The following is a 21,867-nucleotide window of genomic DNA, read 5'->3' as shown; positions in this document are numbered from 1 at the left end:
ATCCCACCCTTGGGGCGTCCCTGGGCCCAGCTCCCCACTCCAGGCCCATGGGGTCAGGCCGGGCTGGGCTCAGATGCTCCTGGGGTGTCCCTATCAGCTCTGGGTCCTGTCCCTCTCTCTGTAGTGAGTTCCCTGATGCTCTGCTGGGGAGGTGAGGGGCTGGGCTCAGCTGACAGGGAGGGGGATGAACTTATTCACTGCAGGGCTCTCAGCAGAGCCCTGTGCAGAGGAGCTCAGGGTTGATCTCCTGGGCCATGGGAACCCAGCAATCTGCCCCCATAGGAGTCCCTGGCACAGAGGTGAGCTTGGGCTCAGGGCTCGCTACAGAACCTGGCCCAGCCTTGGGGTTCCCCAGGTGGGATGGGCAGGGCAGGAACCAGGATTATGGTCATGAGGGGAGCCGAGCCCCCACCAGCTGCTCAGGGCGTCTCTCCACAGGGAGATTCCAGCCCAGCACTGACCCCACGTCCCCTTTCTGTCCCCAGCGCTGAGCCCCAGCAGCCAGGAGATCTGCTCAGCTCCCGGTGAGTCCAAATGTCTGTCCATCTGTCTGTCTGTCCCCACCGTGCCCTGCTCAGCACAGTGCTGGGAAGATGAACACGGCTGTGTGGGATCTGAGCAGGGCACCAAGGTCTCCCAGCTGATCCTTTCGTACCCCACCCGCCTGTGACCCAGGCCAGTGTGCCACATGGTGTCAGGGTCTTGTCCACAGCCCAGCCTGGCCCACTCCCAGGGCACAGGCCATGCGAAGCAGAGAGCACCACAGCTCTGACCCCAAGCGATTTACCTTCCCAGTGGCTCCCAGCCCCTCATGGTCTCAGGGCTGGGTCTGGAGCTCCAACCAGGAAGGGGGCTTTCAACGGGGTATGGCCAGGAGGGACAATTAGCTCACCCTGGCTCAGCTCCTCTATGTCCCGGGACAGAGGCTGTGCCCAGCGACCCTCACCCCAGCCTAGCAGAGGCTGGCCAAGCCTTTTCTTTGCTGACGGCCCAGGCATGGCAGTAGCTGAGGACACCATGGGGATGGGGAAAGCGACAGGCAGATAATGACCCGCCCAACAGCAGCAATTCCCCTGCGAGTCGAGAGCTGGGTCCCTTCTCCCTGACAATTCCCAGATCTGCTCCCTGCTGCTCTTCCAGAACCCTCCGTTAGCCTGGGCCTCCTGGGCCAGCTGGGAGTTTGGGGGCAGGGAGCGGGTAAAGCAAATGCCAGAGGGGTTCGAAACTGGACACAGGCCCTTGGTTGTCAGCCAATGAGCTCCCTAGCCCAGCGATTGCATGAGCCGGGGAAGAGTGGGGGCAGGCTGAGGTGTTGGCCAGGCCCTAGGTGGCCCCCAAGAGCCAGGATCTCTGCCAGCTAGGCTGGGACCAGAGCCTCTGAGAGACGGCACAAACAGACCTGCCATTTACCTCCTACTGATAGCGCTGGCCACCACTCATGGCTGTGACCTATTCCCTTCTGTAGGCCCTCTCCCTGCTCCCACTCTCTACCTCAACCAGACAGCCTCCCCTCTGGGGGGCTCCGTGTGGCTCCAGTGCTTTGTGAGTTCCCAGGACCTTGTCGCCCGTGTCATCTTCTGTAAGGACGGGGAGGAAGTTGCAAACCAGACCAGTCTGGAGAGGAAATCTGTCTACGGCTATCCCCATGTGGTGTCCAGGGACAGCGCTGGGGATTATGCTTGTGCCTATGAGATCAAGAACAGCAGCAACCACCTGATCAAGTCCCAGCTCAGCCCTGCTAAGCACCTCCGTGTCACTGGTAAGGTGGGGTGTGCGTGTGCGTGAACCCCACAACTCAGCATCACATGGGACAGAGTAGGAAGGGAATTGACTTTTCTGTCCCCCCAGAAAGTCTGATATTTCCAATTTCATTTTCATATAGCATCATGAGATGCTTCCTTCCCTGAAACAGGCCACTTCCCACAGGGATGTTTCTTGCCTTAAGGAGCTCGCAACTTCTGTGCTGGGGGAGGGGGAGATTTATTTTCACACACACAAAAAATATGAGCAAAACCCTTTCATTCAAAACATGTTTCAGGACGTTTCAATGTTTTGATGAAAAATATTCATGGAATGCAACAAAAATATTTCATTTGGTTTCATTTCGTCCAGCTATTTTCCTTTGGCTTGGGTTTTCAGAAACAAAATGAGGCAAGTACGTCAGAAACACAGAGAGAAGGTGGGTGAGGGAATATTTTCCATTAGAACGGACACTGTTGCTGAAAGAAACCAGCTTTTGAGCCACACAGAGCTCTTCTGCCGGCCTAGGAAATCTTTCCTTTCATTTCCAAATTATTTTGGTAGGAAAACTAAAAAGATCCTTGCCTGTGAACTGTTTGGAGGAAAGATTTTGATGTCAGTGTAACTGGATTTGGATTAAAAAATGGTGTGTCGAAAGATTTGTGGTAAAACCTCAACTATCTTTACTCATAAAGAACAGCCCATAACGTCACTGTACAGCATGGGTTCCCAAACTGGGGTGTGTGCCCCCGAGGGGGGGCCTGAAGAAATTCCAGGGGGTGCGCGAGGCGACTCAGTCGCCCCTCCCCCATTAATCCTCTCCTAAGCTGCTATTTTGTTTTTTGTCCCTTGTCAGTTCCTTTTTTTTTCCTCAACAAGTTTTGCTGCTATGGGGTGGGGGGGGGGGGGGGGGGTGCATGAGGGTTTTTCAAAAATCAAAAAGGGAGCATGATGCCAAAAAGTTTGGGAACCACTTCTGTACAGATATCCACAAGGTGAGCTCTCTGGGTATGTTCATGAGGACACAAGGGGTCACTTGCCACAGGACTCAGGTGGCTGATTGGAGGGGCCATTCATATCACAATTCTTTCCTAGGGCCAGATCTAAGGCTCCCGTTGGGAATTACGATCCCTGTCCTCCTGGTGCTGGCTGTGGCGCTTTATCTTCTGGGAAGGAAAGGTGGGTGTGAGAGTGAGGCTGAGCTGTGTTAGCAAATACTGACAGATGTGGCAGAGACACCCCTGAGATCCCCTGTCCCCAGTGTGCCTGGGATGGGGGGAGAGAGATGAGCAAACACACAGTGAAATCATGTTTTTCAGAGGATGGCTGGGGACAAAGGTAAAAGGATGATAAAATGCATTATAAATGTGATTCATTATTTGTATTGCAGTAGCACGCTGGGGCCCTAATCAGGGATCAGCCCTCCACTATGCTCGGTGCTGTACATTATTGGTTAGATATGTTACTGGAGTGCCAGCGAGGGATCAGAGCCCCCATGCTTCCAGACATGCACAGATCATCAATGAAGGGCACAGTCCCTGCCTCACAGATAGTTGCAATTTATGACTCAGCCAGGGGCATGTGTCTGGATCAAATATTTGCACACAGCCCATGAAGGATCCAGGTCGGGAAGGCATTCCCTAGCCAGCAAAGGCCAGTAAGCCCATGCCCATGTATAGGAGTTTTCCTGAATCAGGGCCTAACAACTCTGAACACAGAGCTCTGGGCACAGTGCTGCCCCATAGCCTTTCCTCACCCCGACCAGCGTGAGATGAGGGTTATTAGTTCCCATAATAGACAAATTAGAGGACACCAAATGACATTAATGGGTATCAGGTTTAAAACTAATAAAAGAAAGTTCTTCTTCACACAGCGTGTAGTCAACCTGTGGAACTCCTTGCCAGAGGAGGCTGTGAAGGTTAGGACTGTAACAGAGTTTAAAGAGAAGCTAGATAATTTCATGGAGGTTAGGTTCATAAAAGGCTATTAGCCAGGGGTTAGAAATGGTGTTCCTGGCCTCTGTTTGTCAGAGGCTGGAGAAGGATGTCAGGAGACAAATCGCTTGATCATTGTCTTTGGTCCACCCTCTCTGGGGCACCTGGTGCTGGCCACTGTCAGCAGACAGGCTACTGGGCTAGATGGACCTTTGGTCTGACCCAGTCTGGCCGTTCTTATGTTCTTATTGTGTTTGCTGGAAAATTTGCCCTTTGTAGGACTTCTCAGCTCACATGTCCAGGATGTTCTCCCAGGAAATGAGGGTGGCGTGTTTCTTGGTTTTTTGTTTTTAATCAAAGCCAGGATTCTCACTGAACTCCCTGACTCCGAGATTTTCCACAGAATATCAAATGCCTTGAGACTGGCACTAAACTGACAGATTGCCCCTGGGAGTGGTGTGGTCAAATAGGGCTGGTGTGGGACAGAGCTGGACTGAGCCATTGGACATGAATGCATTAATGACCAACGCATTACTCTGGGCCATTCTCTGCGCCAATGCAATGAGGCTGTGTTGCTCAGTTTCTGTCTCTCTGTGCCCACCAGGAATCCTGCCCACGTCTCTGATCTCCGTGTTTCACTGCCTTCCAGTCACATTTCCACCAAGGGGTCAAAGGTAGGATCCTTCCTTCTCCTGTCTCGTTTCCTTTCTGGGTCCCTTCTCTCTGGCTGGGGAGGGAGCGGGGGTTACGTGGAAACACTTTAAGAAAGGGGTTTGCCAAAGTGTTGTGTTCCCTTCAAATTCCCCAGCAGTAGGGAACGTGTTTGAAAGTCACCCCCAGGTGTGTGAAAGAGGGGAAGTGAGCCTGTTCTACACTTTGGGGTATCAGAGCTGGTCAGCCACAAAGCTGCACCAGCTGACCCAGAGCCGGGTCTGTTCTTTGAGGCAGGGCTGGGAGCATCTAGGCCTGGCCAAGGGTCTCCAGTCCAAGTAACACCCAACACGAGATCCACCTGCTGCAGCTGGTTCAGTGCCAGGCTCAATACAGCCACACAAGGATTCACCTCAAAACACTGCCAGCGGGTTCCCTGCAGAGGCAGTGATTTGGGTGCAGGTCTCTGTGTGAGGCGGCCACAGTGCTCCCCTCCTCTGCCTGTTGGGGAGAGCCGAGCAGGCACCCCCGTGGGGATTCAGGGCGTACCATATGTGTGAGCAGAGGGGGTTCTGAGCCAGTTGCCTCTGCAGCATGGACCAGAGGAACCAACATATTGGGGCCACAGGCACCAACTTTCCCTCCAACCAGGGGATGCTTGATGCCTCCCCCACTCCAATCCACTTCATCCCTTCCCCTGAACCATCACCCCTGCTCTGCCTCCCCACCCCCCACTTCCCACCTTTCCCCTTCCCCATGCCCTGCCTCTTCCCCAAGGGTGTGTCTAGACTACATGCCTCCTTCGACGGAGGCATGTAGATTAGCCAGATCGGAAGAGGGAAATGAAGCCGCGATTAAAATAATCGCGGCTTCATTTAAATTTAAATGGCTGCCCCGATCTGCCGATCAGCTGTTTGTCGGCAGATCTGGGCAGTCTGGACGCGATGCGCCGACAAAGAAGCCTTTCTTCATCGGCACAGGTAAGCCTGGTTTCACGAGGCTTACCTGTGCCGATGAAGAAAGGCTTCTTTGTCGGCGCGTCACGTCCAGACTGCCCCGATCTGCCGACAAACAGCTGATCGGCAGATCGGGGCAGCCATTTAAATTTAAATGAAGCCGCGATTATTTTAATCGCGGCTTCATTTCCCTCTTCCGATCTGGCTAATCTACATGCCTCCGTCGAAGGAGGCATGTAGTCTAGACACACCCCAAGTGCGCTGCATCTCTGTTCCTCCCCCTCCCTCCAGGAGCATCCCACCCTTCATGGGATGCAGCTGATTAAGGTAGGCAGGAGGTGCTGGGAAGGAGCCAGGGGAGTCAGTGGCCCCATCAGTGGGGGAGGGGCAGATGGGCTGTTGGTGGGTGCTGAGCACTTGCTAATTTTTTCCCATGGATGCATCACGGGAAGCAATCTGCTAGCAGCTGGATCACTGGACACGGAACGAGCATCCAGCATCACTAACACCCCCTGTCCTTATTCCTGCCCGCAGGGAACATGTCCAGCATGACACCAGAAATGCTCCTGAAGATCATCTTCACTGTAAGAGAGTTACAACAACAGCAACCCTGCCTGTGATCAAAATGAATGAGGATAAAGAGTCCTCAGGGTTCCCAAGGCTCGGGCATCTGAGTCCCTGGGTTCCTTTGCCCCACCCCCTTTGCCTCTAATCCCCTTTGCATTGCCAGGGCTTAGAGGAGTGAGGCAAAGTGTTACCTCTTCCCGTCCCTCACGGAAAGGCCATCTCCTGAGGAAAGCTTCCACTGGAAAGTGTCCCAGTCTCTTCACTGGGCAATGAGGCTGCCTGGTGCTGACCAGTCCTTCCTGCCCTGTGCACACATGGGCCATGGTGTAACACCACAGCAATAAAGTCCCAATACGCTGTATCTTAGCAGGCAACTGGTGCCCACCTATTGGCTTTTTTGTGAGGCCGAAGGCTGATACACACACATGGGGGGGTATTCCTGTTTGAAATCCCCTAAGTGTCCAAGGTGTTTGGAAGCCCTGAGGAGTTTGTACCAAATCCCTGAGGGATCCAGGGCCCTGAGAAGTGCAGTCACATGCACAATTCACAGGCTCTGTTCAACTTAGAGTCCAGCTGCCTCAGTTTACCTTTTTATTTTAAAAATTAAATAAATCTTACGCCTGTTTGTAAAATAAAGATCCTGCATGTTTTTCTGTGGAACATTTAGACAACAATGCTTTTTTTTTTTTTTTTTTTTTTTTTTGGTTTAGTATTCATCCACATTTTCTGTGGGACATTTCAACTTTTCAATGATAATCAAACATCAAAAGCTTTGAGCTGACAAAGAAAATGGTTTGATTTGAAATAGCACAAGAGTTCCCTCTTGGAGCTGTGATTCAGGTGCCTTGTGCTCTTGGTCTCCTCTCTCAGCCAAGCTCTCTCACTCTCATCACTTTTTACCCTCTTGGTGATGGGAAATAGTATATGATGGGCTTCTTGGTTCCAGTGCATCATGGGAGTCCCTGGCTGCAGTGCATCATGAGTGATGAAACCCACTTTGTTGAGGAGACGATCAGCATGAGGCAAATGAACTACAAGTCCTATGTGGCACCATGATGATAATATTAATCACAATATTTCAGGGTGTAGACAAAGTATTTCCACCCAAATTTTCTGTTGGTCGAAAACTAGCTCTGTCGAAAACCCAGATAAAGAGTTTCCACTGACCTTCTTCCTCAGCTGAATTAGCCTTCTGCTTCAATATCCCCTGCTGACCCTGATCAAACTCCATGGTGCTCAGTGCAGCCCTGACCTGTCTGGGGGAGAGCCATGAGCCATGGGGTTCTAGTTTGTGCTCAGCAAAGTTCTGCCTCTTAAGGCATTTACAGCCAAGTGATGATGTGTAATTGTCATTCTCTTTCCAGATGCCTCAATGAACTGGTCAGAAAGCACCACGGTGAGTCATAGCGTTTATTAACGACAAAATGAGGCGAGAACAGAGAGCGATTGGTTTGCCTGTTCCCACTCGGCAAGGACCCATGAGCTGGGAATGTGGATTTACTCAGGGTTCCCAGACTTCAGATTATGTCTTTCACTCTCCCCACTTCAGGCCTCCCAGGGTATGTCTACACTACAAAGTTAATTTGAAATAATAGCTGTTATTTCGAAATACACAGCCAAACCGCTATTTCAAAATAAATTTGAAATAGTGGAGCACTTATTTAGAATTTGGTAAACCTCATTCTATGAGGAGTAACACCAAATTCGAAATAGCTATTTCGAATTAAGTGCTGTGTAGACACTTAATTCAAAATAGGGGGCCTCCAGCCCTTCCCAGGGAGCCCTGGTGGCCACTCTGGGCACAACCAGGAAAACTTACTCTCCTCTCCCCCAGCCCCAGAGCCATTGAAGTGGTAGACCCTGGCCACAGTGCCTGTGCCAGCTCCAAGCCTGCCAGCCCAGAGCCAGCAGTGGCCACTGACCCAGTGGCCCCAAAACATGAGCCAGCAAACCACTGGCAGCCAGCCCTCCACCACTCCCCAGGAACAGTCTGCCAGCTCCCAGGAGCCTGACAGGGGCTGGAGAAGGTGGGCACCTTCCTGGTCCAGAGTAGAGATCGTGGACATTATGCAGGTTTGTGGGAGATGCCCCCAACATCCATGATCTCCACGCTAGATGGAGGACCACGGCCGGCTATGGCAGGATAGCTGCCAGCCTGGTCACCAAAGGTCACATGCGAACCCAGGAGCAGGTTTGCATGAAAACAGGTTGGTCCGGTGAGACCCCCAACCCTGAACCTTGAGCTTCCCCTCCCACTTCTTCCCCTTGCTTCCCCCTTCCAGCTCCCTCCTCCCAGGTTTCCCCCACCCCTCTCCCACTCCCCTCTTCCCCTCTTCCACCTCTTTTTCCCAGTCTCCTCAGAGGTCCATCCCCCCCCCCCAGTTTTGTTCAATAAACCCAGTTTCTATTTTTGAACATACGTGTCTTGTATTTGACATCACGAAGGGGGGCTAGGGAGGGGTAAGTGGAAGGACGTGAGGGAGGAATGGGGCATGAGCCCCCAGTGGGGAGGACCAGGGAGGCTCTGAGGGCTCCTCGGGGTAGATGCTCTCCCGCAGGGCCTCCTGGATCCTGACAGCTCCCTGATGGACCCCCCAGATGGCAGCCTGCAGCAAGTGCAGCCGGGCTGATGGCAACGACCCCACGAGATGCACTAGCGTATGCAGGGGCAGCTCTGGCTCCATGTGGCCGAGTGCTGTGGAATCCCGAGTGCGGGCACTCAGGGCACTCCATGACAGGACTGCTCTGCTATCCCTCATCGAGGTAGACAAGCAAGCGGGGAACCCTGAGAACTGTCTGTCCAGGGTGGGGGTCGGGTCCCTTTAAGCACGGAGCTCAGTTATCCTCAGGCAGCAGCCCCACACACAAAGTCCTAACCCGATGCCCTGCTGGCACTGGTTCTGGCCAGACTTAACTTTGGTTCAGAGTCCACTCAGTGTGGATGGGCTATTTCGAAATAGCAAAATGCTATTTTGAAATAATTTTTGTGTATAGGTGAGTTATTTCGAATTAGCTTAATTCGAATTAACTATTTCGAATTAAGTTAATTTTAAATAGCACTGTAGTGTAGACATACCCTCAAACGGGAAGGAAGACGGGCAAGGGATGAAATCCTAGAACTTTCCTCCTTTGACTTCAGGGGGGGCAGGGGGCCATGTCCTATTTTCCTATATACAGCAGAAATCAAACATCAAGGGTATGTCTACACTACCCTCCTAGTTTGAACTAGGAGGGTAATGTAGGCATACCGCACTTGCAAATGAAGCCCGGGATTTGAATTTCCCGGGCTTCATTTGCATAAGCGGGGAGCCGCCATTTTTAAAACCCCGCTGGTTCGAACCCCGTGAACCAGCGGGGTTTTAAAAATGGCGGCTCCCCGCTTATGCAAATGAAGCCTGGGAAATTCAAATCCCGGGCTTCATTTGCAAGTGCGGTATGCATACATTACCCCGCTAGTTCGAACTAGCGGGGTAGTGTAGACATACCCCAAGAGACACTATTCTTTGCTTCCAGGTCCAAGCTTCCCAGTAGCACTATGCCCCAAAGCTCTCTCAGTTTTTTTTCCTCAGTGACCTGCTCTAAACACTTCTCTGGCAGCGTCTGTATTTCTTTTTGCCTTCTTTAGTTGCTTCTGAGTTAATTCTGCTACTTCTGTCTGTCTGTCTGTCTGTCTCTCTCTCTCTCTCACACACACACACACACACACACACAGATCCCTGGCAAAAACTAAGTAAAGGGGCATTTAACATGAATGGCAGGCGCTTATCATAGTCACCAACTTCAGGATTGTGTCACAATTGCCCATAGATAGAGACGCAATCTCCCTCATAACAAAACTCTAATAACAAGTGCAAATAACCTCTGTATATATCACCATTAACAACATCAGTGATTAAAGTATGAAACTGAAGAGAAAAAAATGAAACCACCAGCAGCACAGAAGAATCCATAGATCTGATAATAATACCCCATCACAGGGAGAACCTGGCACTACCTCAGTGGAGCTGCTGGCATGGAGGGCGAGAGAAGGGCTCTTCTCCGCAGCTGGCAGGTGTCAGTGCAAAGCCCAGCTGTCCTAACCTGGGAGCAGAAATGGGCCAGACCAAGGCTGGGGAGGGTGAATTCAGAGCTACCTGCCACAGAAGAGATTATGTAGGAAGTGGGGTTGTTGGTATTTCCCATCCTAGATGCCCATGAGAACTGCTTCTGATTTTTCACATCAGGACTGTCTGATAAACGTTTTCCTGGCTTCGTTTTTTCTGGCTTCGTGCTTGTTGAGCAGAAAAGTAACATGTCCACGTTTTGTCCGAAAGGATCCACCACCCCAGTCGGAAGAGACATCAACGTATGTGGAAATGGTCGTGCGGCGGGAGAGGTGTCATTAATGCTCCAGTTGCTGGAATGAAGAGCTCATCAGTGCACAGCCACAAATCAGAGGCCACCACAGAGGTTGCACAGCAATGAAGAGGAGAACCTTCTCTAGTGCCACAGCTGGGCAATGCACAGCACCTCCAGGTGCTATTGGGCACTGGAATAGTCTCAGAGCATAGGCAACCTGTTTGCCTTTTGGAAAAAATGCTTCATCTGAATAGAAAATACACAGACTCTGTATTCCTACTCCCTGACTCTGTATATCCACAGCTCAGCTCTGAATTCCTCTCAGCTCCATGGAGCAATTCCACAGCGAACGCAAAGTAGCTGAAAATCATCCCCTCCTAAATCCCAAGTCTGCCTTAACATTAATAAGATGTATTGAAAGATATGTTTTCTGCATCCTTTTCTTTGTTTTCTAGTGTTTGAAATATAAGGATCAATTTTTTAAAAATTGCTTGCTTTTCAAGCCAATCAGAGTTGGGTTCTTTATAGGGACAAAATTAGAAAGGCCAAAGCACAAAATGGGATTCAACTAGCTAGAAGCAGAAAAGGTAAGAAGAAAACGTTCTACAAATACAGTAAAGCAAGAGGAAGACCAAGTACAGGGCAGGTCTGTTAGTCAGTCAGGTGGAAAGAAATCAACAGAAAATGTGCAAAAGGCAGAAATGCTAAATACTTTTTGTTTCAATTTTCACCAAAAACATTAGTAGGAACTGGAAGTCTATGATAGTGAATGTCAGTGAAAATCAGGTAGGTTCAGAAGTTTATTTAAGGAAAGAACAAGTTACAAATTACTTAGTCAAGTTAAAAGTTTTCGCGTTGCCAGGGCCTGACGAAGTACATCTTACAATAATCAAGAAGATGAATGAGGAGATAACTATTATCAGACAGAGATAATCTTCAAAATGTCATGGAAGATAGGCGAGATTCCAGGAAACATAAAACATAGTGCCCACCTATAAAAAGGGAAATTGGGATAACCCAGGGAATTATAGTCACCTTAACTTCAGAACCCTGAAAGATAATGGAGCAAATAATTAAGTAAATAGCTTGCAAATATCTAGAAGACAATGAAGTGATAAGGTATAGATTTGTGAGGCACAAATTGTGTCAAATCTACCTAGTAGCTCTTTTTGATAGGGTAAGAAGTCTTGTGGGCTGGGAGAAGTTCTAGATGTGATATATTTTTATTATTGTAAGGCTTTGGTACTATCTCTCATGACCCACTCATAAAAAAAACCTAAGGGAATACAAGCCAGATGGAGCTATTATGAAGTGGGTGCATAACTAATTGGGAAACCATTCCCAGAGAGTAATTATCAGTAGTTCATGCTGGATGGGCAAATCAAGTGGAGTCCTGCAGGGTCACTATTAGGTCTGGTTCTATTAAATATCTTTATCAGTGATTTATCTATTAAATACCTTTATCAGTAATGTCATAGAGCAGGGTGGGCAAGAGGCTGTTAGCAGGCTGGATCCGGCCCACCAAGCCACCAGATCTGACCCACAGCCACCTCACTGGAACCTTTAGATAGAGATCAGGTCACATTTTAAAAAGCCAGCTGTTCTCTATTCCAGATGGCTGGGGAGGGAGAAGGGAAACTTCTCATGCTGTTCCTAACCCCCAGCAAAATCTCTTAGCTCCCAATGGCCAATCTCTCAGTTTGTCTCAGGATCAGAGAATTTGTGCTGGGAGCAGGGGTAGGGGTGCTAGATGGTTTCCCAAAAAATACCGAACACACGTGCTAAACATTTGTTGAGCAAAACAAAGAAACAAAAAACCCCACCACAACTATGCTTAACACTGAATGGGGACTTTATTATAAACAATCAACAGCCTCCACCTTATATTTTGACTACATGAACCTCCTAACATGCAACCTGCTGAGGCCTCCCTCCTGGCAACCCTATTGCCAGGCAGTGCTAGCCCCTCGGAGCCTTTATTCAGCGGTGGAGGGGAATAAAGGGGGATTCGAGCCTGGTCCATACTCTGGCCATGACAAGAAGTGGATTATATGTCTGAAAATCTGTGAACAGAAAGTGGAAGGAGCCGTACTGTGCCCCCATTCCCGGGCCAGAATGTCTGGCTGGGCTCTGAGCAGAGGGCAGACTGTCTGATGAAAAGGGGTGAAGTAATTTACACTTCCCAAGGAGGACTGGGCAGCAGGGGAGGAAATTAATTACCTGCTCCCATGGGGAGCCTTCAGCTGGTTGCATGTGGAAGCCTGGTGGGGGCGAGGGGAGTGGCTGGGGAGGCGGGGCCGCGATTGGCACTGGGAGCTCTCGGTCAGAGCACCGATCACGGCTCCGCCTCCCCAGTCACTCCCACCCGCCCCCGCCAGGCTTCCACATGCAACCAGCTGAGCTGAGGGCTCCCAGCGCTGACTGTGGCCCCGCCTCCCCAGCCACTCCCCTGTCCCCGCCAGGCATCTGTGGGGTGCCCAGCTGGAAAAGCAGGAAATACCGGTCGTTGCACATGTCCAGTATTTGCTGAATTTTTTTACCAGACAGAGGGCACAAAAAATGGACTGTTTGGTTGAATACTGGACACCTGGCAACCCTAAGCAGGGGCAGTGTAGGAATCCTTCTCCCTCCTGCCTCAATGCTCTCCCCCTCTCTCTCATGCCCAGAGCAGAGCCACATGGAGCAGTGAGCAGCCTGCAGCAGACCGTCTGTCTCAGGTTTCTGCTGGTAAGCGCCTCCCATCCAGAGCCTGCCTCTGGCACCCCAGCCCCTCCTTTCCCCAACTGCTACTTCTAAATACCAGGCCACTATTTGTGTAACTGCCACCATGCAGTTTTGAACCTGGGACTTCTAGAGCTTTGCACAACTGGTTTAGTACTCAAAGCCCAGTTATCAACAGCATGTTACTAACAGGAGAAGCTGTATGTAGTGGGAGCACTACAGGTGTAGGGGTTTTTTTGAGGGAAAGGTTTTTCTCTCGAAATAACCCCACGGGGACCAAGTTGATGTCCCGAAATAGCACCATTTAGCAATAGTGGCAGTCTGCAATTATGCAGATGAAGTGCGGGATATTTAAATCACCGCTTCATTTGCAATTTCAGATGTCGACATTTTCATTCCTCCCTCGAAGGAGAAATCAAGTGTAGACATAGCCTAAGGCTCTGTCTACACTACATGCTTTGCCGAAAGAGGCATTGCAAATGAAGCATGGATTAGCATTTTTACATGATTCATTTGCATACTCTCTTTCATTCTGTTTTTGCGCAAGGGGTTTTTGCGCAAAAACAAAGAGTGTGGACATTTCCTTTTTGCGCAAAACCCCCTTTTTGTGCAAGATCCTTACGCCTCCTGGAGGTATCCCGAAATAGCTCTTCTGCATCTTCACAAGCCACCCGTTATTTCAAAATATTTGAATATTCAAAATATTCAAAAATATTTTTGGAAATAACACGCACACTATTTCAGCATCTCTGTAGCCCTCATTCCATGAGGGTTAAGCGATGTCTCAAAATAGCACTTTATTTTGAAATGTGCTGCTGTATAGACTGCATCACATTTCAAAATAGCCTATTTCAAGGTAAACTCAGAATAAGTACGCAATTTGCGTAGCACAAATTGTGTTTCTTATTTCAAGTTTAGAGTGCAGTGAAGATATAACCACCACCAGTCAGATTTAAACCTGGGACCTCAGTATAGGAGCCTCTACCCTCTGAGCTAAAAGCTAGCGGCCTCCCAGCCCATGCTGTAGATATCTCTTGGTCTTAACTGTTGCTGTGGTCTAGATGCAGAGAAGTAACAGTTAATTCGAGGGAAGGGTTTCTCTTGGAATACCGCGTCTACACGCGGCAAGTTATTTTGGACTACCGGCTTTTTATGAATATGCTAATCAAGAGCAGGATGTTTAAATCCCGTGCTTCATTAGCAACTTCGGTATGCTACATTTGTATCCCTAGTTCGGACTAGGGAGCAGGTGTAGACATACCCCCAGTGTGTGGGTTACATAGACATAGCCTAAGATGCCACTAGACTATTTGTTGTTTTTTAAGTTTTTCCAGTTACAGTCTAACGTGGCAACCCCTCTGAAGCTCTTGACTAGAGCATTGAACTTCACAGCATACTTTGCAAAAGTCTATCCTGGGTCTGTCTGTGCCCTGGCCCAGCTGCTCAGTCAGTCTGCCTGTGTGAGGGCCTGGATACGCACCAGATCTGGACTCCACATTCACCTTCCTGAAACTTCTGACAAAGGCCAACAGCTCCGCCTCCTGCCTCTTCATGGTTAGGTGGTTCAGCTACCCCAGACTGAGCTTCTTTCCCTCCCCCTCAGTCACATGCTGGAGCATCCTTTCTGGTATCTCTTGCGCTTTCGGTCTCAGAAGCAGAGACCCTACATTGAGACTCTGTGGGAGTTTAGATCTTAAACCAAAACCTCAAATCCACTCCCACAAACTCTGCAGGTGGTCTGATTAGGACCTGCAAATGGAGCTAAACAGCAGGGCCCATCTCCAGTTTCTGTGCTCCAGTCTAGCATCCCCCTGGGGCAAGGGCACTGTTGGCTGGCACTGTGGGGGGTTAACGCAGCCCCCGCCCTGGTCGGCCGCTGCAGGGTGGCTGCTGGGAGCTGCTGCAGCCCGCGATCTGGGAGCCGGGTGCGCGGTGCTTGATGGCAGCTCTAAGGGGGCACTATGCCCCATAGGTTGGCGCCCCGGGCAGCTGCCTGGCTAGCCCATGTCTTAATCCAGCCCTGGCTGCATCCTCAGGGACAGTTTTACCAGCCCCCCACCTCAGACTTCGGTGCTAGGCCACTCCAAGGAATCCCGTTTGCCCCGGGTACATGACTTGTTATTGGGGTGACCTCTTTCTGACCTGAGCAGTTAGCCAACATTCAGGCCAAGTGGGCTGTTTCTGTTAGAAGAAGAGAATGATTGAAGATGCTGCAGCTAAGTGTGTGAACGTGACCCTGTGATCTATAAGTGGGGCAATATCAAGTAAATATCGAGTATCTCACCATGGGCACACACAATTAACTTTGGCGCTTCTGGCTTTCTGTGATGCAAACCTTATTAAGTACAAAGCAGGTGCAAAGTCCTGTCTCCCTGAACACCGCTGAAACCAAACAACAGGCCAGAGTTTCTTTGCTCAGTGTACAAAGTCTGTTGCAACCTGCCCTGAACCATGATCAGAGATTCTCTAGCTCCGTCTGGGCTTCTTTGCTCCTTCTCTTCATCCCTCGGTGTGGTTCTGCTATGTTGCACACGCGTTCACAGACACACACCCTTCTCTCTCTTGAACACACACCCCCCTTCCTCTCTCCCACCACTCAAAGCCCTGGGCTCCTGGGGAACAGATTTACATCCTCACTCGTCATGCTGCTATTCACTCAGGGTCCCTTCTGGCCTTTACATGTACAACCATGAAAATAAACTGCCCTGCAAACCTCATGAGAGCAGAGTAAATGGGGAGTGAGCGAGAATGAGGCAGGTTAATGTGTGAGTCCAAAAATAACACTGTGAGAGCGGGTTCTTCAATCCCACATCACAGCGTGTGACCCCACCCCCACCCCGCTGGGCTGCTTGCTGGGGTCAGGCCTGAGAGAGCTCATCACTGGTTGGGGGGAAGTGTCTGCACCAGGGACTCTGCAAATGGTCAGGGAGCTGTCAGCTCATTCTGTGGTTCCCGCCCTGCGTGGCTGCACAGAACATCCAGACTGTGCGTGCAGAGAGGCTGAGCGGGGGCTACTGCTCACAACACCGACTCTCCTCTCTCTTCCCTCTCCGGAGCAGCAGCCAGATGCTCTCTAGTGTTACAGGGTCTGGCTCCATCAATATGTCCTGCAGGGCTGGGGAGGCAGGTCTAATTCTGCCCTGGGCTTTGGGCCAGGGGAGGGAGGCAAACAGGGAATGGAAAGCTCTCTGAGATCAATGCAGTCCCAGAGGCAGATTTCCCAGCTTGTCATTTACATTTTCCCTGTTTCCCAGTCTTGTCCTATCCAAGCTCCTCCCCTCTGTGGCTGAAATAGCCCAGGGTCACTGGCCTTCCAGGCAGGTAGGAGGTTGGACATTGTCACCCAGGCTCTGGAAGGGCTGGGGGCAGGTAGGAAGATCTTGTCGCCAGGGCAATCCCTGACTCAGCTGCAGACTCCTGTGTGCCCTGGGCTCAGTCAGTGACAAGTGACTGTGCCGTAAATCCGCACCCAATGCTGTTACTCCCGAGGTGTCCACACTGGCAAGGCTCTTAGTGCGCACAAGCTCTGTTGTTGCTGCGCTCTAGGCAAACCCCTCGATGAGAGGCACAGAGACTGCTGCACTCTGGATATAGTTCCGGGGGGCCAGCATGGACACTTGAATTCATTGCTGCATCCTGACTGCCTTCCGGAAATGGCCCATAATCCCTCAAGTCCCATTTGCTCTTCGCCTGTAGAACAGATCTGATTGCCCTTTCTGAGCTCCCTTTCTGGCACCCTGCCTGCTGGGCTGATGTGCTCCAAGGCCCAGCAAACCAGTCCAATGAAATGCTCCTATTGTTTGTATGAGGGGAGAGAGAGGCTGTGCAAAGATCTTGGAAGGGAGGTGGGGTGCTGAGATGTCGGGGTTTCCCCTTGCCCCTATAACTACCAGCATTTACATGCCAGTGTAGACATTGCCTTAGTATCGCTCTGTGCCTCAGTTTCCCCATCTGTGACATGAGGGTGAGCTGCCCTGCTTCTCCAAAGTGTGTGAGCATAAAAAACATTAATGTATGTGAGGGGCTCAGATACTCCAGTGACAGGGGACATACAAGCAGAAGCAGAGTATTAATGAGAAGAGCTATTTATCCCAGGACTTCTCTGTAGAAAGGGAAATTTCCCACTACAATTAAACCCCTATAACTTTGCTGCTGTAACTCCCAGGCTATGTCTACACTGGCGGGTTCTTGCACAAGAACATCTTGTGCAAGGGTTCTTGTGCAAGAAGCCTTGTGCAAGAACACGTCCACACTGCCATGTGTGAGATGTGCTTCTGCGCAAGAGCATCCATGGCAGTGTGGACGTTCTCTTGCACAAGAAAGCTCTGATGACCATTTTAGCCATAGGGCTTTCTTGCGCAGGAAACCCCTGCCGCGCATCCACACTGCTCTCTTGCACAAGAGCTGTTGCACAAGAAGGCTTACACTTGTAAAAAAAGAGCATAGCTCTTGCGCAAGAAGCCCTCTCTTACCACGTACTGTAAATCTTCTTACACAAGAGCACACAGGCAGTGTGGACGCTTTGCGGGTTCTTGCGCAAGAACCCTCCAGTGTAGACATAGCCCCAGGGACACACACTGTGGAATCAGAGCTTTGGTCAGGTTTATTCATAAATTCTAAGGCCATAAGGGACCACGGTGACTATCTAGTCTGACCTCCTCTGTCACATAAGCCAGAGAACCTGACCCCAAATCAGTCCTGTTTCATCTACACCATCTGTTTTAGAAAAACACCCAGGCTATGTCTACACTACAAGGTGTTTGTGCAAAAACTGGTGGAGCGTCCACACCTCAAGTGTGTTTTTGTGCAAGAACATCGACAGGACGGAGGGCTTTTGCTGGTAGAGTTATTCCTCTCCCTACAAGGTGTGATGTAGTGGGGGTACCTGGCTGGTTTCTATGCTGCTGGCTCTGGGGTAACCCCCACTGGCTGCAGTTGGTACCACGGCCCAGCAAAACAGGATGAGTCATTATGCAAAGGGTGTCTCAACCTGTCTGACCAGCCACCCCCCATGGAGAGGAACAAAGGAAGGTGGATGCTGCCCTGGCTGGGGGGCAGGGCTGGTGGAGAGTGAGTTAGTTGCTGTCTGTGAGCATGGAGGAGACAGCCTAGGGAAAGGGGCTGGAGTTTAGGGGCCCAGTCTCCCCCATCTCAAGGGGGCCTGAGGCATCCTAGCCCAGCTCTGTGACCAGATTACATCTGTGCTGTGCTGTATCCTGGAGGGGCAATAAACTTCCTCTATTCCACCAGCTGGTGCAGTCTGTTTGTGCCATTTCGGGGTGCAGGAGACGGGGGACTCCCAACGCGCCATCACACAAGGAATAACTCCTTTTTGCGCTACAGCTCTTGTGCAAAAAGGCAGGTGTGGATGCTCTGGAGGGAGTTTTGTGCAAGAAACCCTTATCGGAAAAAGCACAGGTGCTCTGATGGCCACTCTGTGAATGGCAATCAGAGCTTTCTTGCGCAAGAGTATCCATGCAGTGTGGACGCTCTCTTGCGCAAAAACTCATTGCTTTTGCAATGTGCTTTGAGGTCTGGATGCACAAGAAGTTTTTTGCACAAGAACTCTTCTGCAAAAGGCTTCTTGCACAGAAACCCTGCAGTGTAGACAAAGCTCCACATGGGGTTTAAAAATTGCCAATGATGGAGAATCCACCACCGCCCGTGGTAAGTTTTCCCCAATGTTAATCATCCTTAGCCATTAAAAGAAATGTACATCTTGTCAATTATACTGCTTCCAAAACAATGTAAGATAAACCAGGAAAGGTTCTTACACCAGACCCCACTGTGCACAGGGACTGACACTAGTGTAAGTAGAATGGGATAAATTCACACCTTGGCTGATACCAGACAACTTGCAGTGAAGCACCAGAGTGGCAGGGGCTGTGTGGTTCATGGGGGCAGGTGCTGGGTCTAGTGTCCATCTGCTCTTGGAACAGGTGAGCGGTGCCCACAGCTGCCTCTGTGGCCTCAGCAGGAAATGATCCGTGTTCACCCTGCTGGGAAGGCCGGAGCAGCTGAGAACTGTCCTGACCGCTCAGCATCCGCGCAGGGTGGTTGGGCCAGAGGAGCTTTCTCGCAACATCCCCCACAGCTGGCTCTGAGCGCCCTGGGTTGCGTCTCACCTGAGCACCAAAGGTAGACTGGGCCATGGGGATGCAGCCCCTCTCACCCCAACAGTTGGTCTCACACAGTTTTGGCACCTGCATCATTGGCACAAGCACTTCTGGTCAAACCTTCCACAATGGCCAGTGATTTAGGGAGCCCAACATGAGACAGCTCTTGGCTGACAGAGACTGCGCTGAGCCCCAGCTGCTAGAAATCAGCCCCTTAAAGAGGTCTTACATCAGGCCTCCAAATTTATGAATCATTTTTGAAAGTCTCGGTCTCTGAGCTTAACCATGTTTGTCATAAACCACCCAGACTATTTAAAAATGTATCTGTCTGTCCCTATGCACATCCTCTGTCCATCTCTGGCGCTTTACCCCGAGATCTCTCTAGCCGACTAGTGCAGACTCTGGGCAGCCGACTCCTTTCGTGTCTCTTTTAACGCACGCGCCTAGGGAGGAGCCCTGGTCAGTCCTTCCCTGTGCCGAGCCGTCTCCCTGCTCCTTCCAGGGGCTGCGGAAGTGAGGCAGTTGCAGGGTCTGTGCAGCGGGGGGGCTAATTGTGCGGATGCTTTTGCTTCCCTTGGTACCTTCTGCAGTTCGGCTCCCCACACAGGTGGTCAAGGCCATTCACAAGACCTTTTCTTTCCCAGCTGTTTCTTTGGCCTTTAGCCCTGGTTCTCACTGCAGAGCCACAGGGATTCTGGCTCCCACCTTCTCAGAGGCCTCTTCAGGATACTCTTTTTCACTTGCCTTGTGTTTTTCCCCATCCACGAGTGCCCTGGTACCTGTCTCTCATCAGGGACAGCGAGCTCCACAGCCCCCCAGAATGGGGGGTGAGTCAGGTCAGGACAGGCAGAAGTAGTTGGGATGGGTGGTGACTAAACCCCTCAAGATGAATTGGGAGCTGGGTCCTTCTCACCAGGAACCAGAGACCAGGGTGGAAGGAAAAGCTTCAGGCTTATCTAACATCCCACCCCCCAGTGACCCTGGCAGTCTCAGTCCCCAGGCAGGGAGAGGGGTTTGAAGGGGAGAGTTTCTTCAGTGATATGTTTAGACACAAACAAGGTTTAGACACAACCAGGCCCCTTCAGTTCTCAGTCCTCCAGCCCTAAATAGAGACAGTGAGGTCAGGGCAGGGAAGGGAGGTGGTGTGGGACAGGAAATGGCGAGTGGTGACCAATTTCAGACCCTAGATGGGGGGAGAGCAGGTCAGAGAGGCTGCATCATCTCTGCTGCCTGAGTCCTGCAGACCCCAGAGAGCTTGGGAGCAGGAGAGGTGCCGGCTGGAGCATCCAACCCTGGGGAGCAGACAGGGGCAGATAAGAGAAGAAACTGGAGTTTCCCTTCTCCTGAAGCCAGACCAGGCAGTGGGGGCAGATGGGAGCAGGGGGCGACTGTGGATTGTCCCCTCCCAGTCCCACGAGACACAGATGCTGCTGAGCTGTTTTCATCCAGATCAGTTTCCCCCATCTCCGGGATGCTCTTGTCTCTGTGCCTCTTGCTGCCCGGTGAGTATCCGGGACCCCTGGGCTAATTCGTAGCCGGCTGGCCCAGACTGTCAACAAATTCTCTTCAGTGGGCGAGAAATGGGAACCAGGGTAAACACAGAGGGTGAGAGCTGCTGGGCCAGATTCCACACTGGTGTAAATCAGTGTCTCTCCACTGGAGTCAATGCCGGTTTACACCAGGTGAGCATCTGGCCCTCTAGAGAGCTGAAGGGAAAGAGGACCCCAGCTCATCTGAGGTCTGTGTGAGCGAGGGATCCGCACTGCCCCAGATCTAACATCCTGACTGATTTGCTTCTTCAGCAACACACAGATCAGGAAATTATTTCCCTCTCTGTTACAGGCAGCTTCTGTCCCTTGAGAGGAAACTCAGAATAGCGGGACATTTTATCTCCAGCACTAACCACATGGCACCTTTCTGTTCCCAGCACTGAGTCCCAGCAGCCAGGAGATCTGCTCAGCTCCCGGTGAGTCCGTCTGTCTGTCTGTCCCCAGACACCCGCATGCTTTTCTTTCGATAGAAAAGAGTTCCTGCTATGGAAGATTATTATTAACTAGCCAATTAGCCCGTCATAAGATGGGATTTTCAAGTCTCTCCTCCACGTCGGTCTTCTCTCCTGAGCCTCCAGTCTCTCACTCAGTCTCTCTCTTGCTTCTCCTGCTACTGCCTCCCCGTCTCTTTCTCAGCTCTCCTCTGCCTCCTGCCTCTCTCCATCTCTCTCTTTCTCTTCTCCCCCTCCTGCCTCTCACTCTTTCTCCGCTCTCCTTTGTCTCCGTCGGGGATGCATGCATGTCCAGTCCCCGCCCCCTGGGCATGTACATCGCTGCCCCGCCACCCTTCGCCTCCCGCCATGGCACTCAGCAAGGGGGGCGGTGACATTCATGGCCAGGGGGTGGGGCCTGGAGCCGCTGTCACGCTGCACGTCACTGCCCCACCCTCCTTTGCCTCCTGCCGTGGCACTCAACTGAGTTCTGCACCGCTCAGCTGGGCTGCCGCAGGGGAACAAGTGGAGCAAGCGGCTGTTTGGGCTCCCCCCCGGTGGCCCGGCTCAGAGCACAGCACTCAGCCGAGCACCATGGTGGGAAGGGAAGGGGGGCGGGGCCAGGGTCTGCATGGGGAGCACAGACCCCAAATGGCCACTTGCTGCCCTTTGCTCCCCGGCCGCAGCCCGGCTGAGCGGTGCAGAACTCAGCCGAGCACCACGGCAGGAGGCAAGAGCGCCCCCCAGAGGCAAGACTGTAACACTACAGCGTTCCAGAGTCACAGACACTGGACTACTACATATATGAGTATTATTACGACTGTGTCCCCCAGACTCTACTTTCAGGGATCAGGGCCCATCGT

General features: G+C 51.3%; 1 long non-coding RNA gene across 1 annotated transcript; it reads left to right on the top strand.

Annotated features, from left to right (window-relative positions):
- Positions 1-4,210: 4,210 nt before the first annotated feature.
- On the top strand, positions 4,211-7,245 carry LOC149523343 (uncharacterized). The gene is made up of 3 exons (XR_016347199.1): positions 4,211-4,348; positions 5,816-5,865; positions 7,213-7,245. It is a non-coding gene; the product is annotated as an uncharacterized LOC149523343 (long non-coding RNA).
- Positions 7,246-21,867: the final 14,622 nt, after the last annotated feature.

The sequence above is a fragment of the Pelodiscus sinensis genome, chromosome 18 (genome assembly GCF_052426305.1).
Source record: "Pelodiscus sinensis isolate ZL-2025 chromosome 18, ASM5242630v1, whole genome shotgun sequence".
Lineage (NCBI taxonomy): Eukaryota > Metazoa > Chordata > Testudines > Trionychidae > Pelodiscus > Pelodiscus sinensis.
The sequence above is the reverse complement of the archived record's forward strand: the minus strand, read 5'-3'. Positions and strand labels throughout refer to the sequence as shown.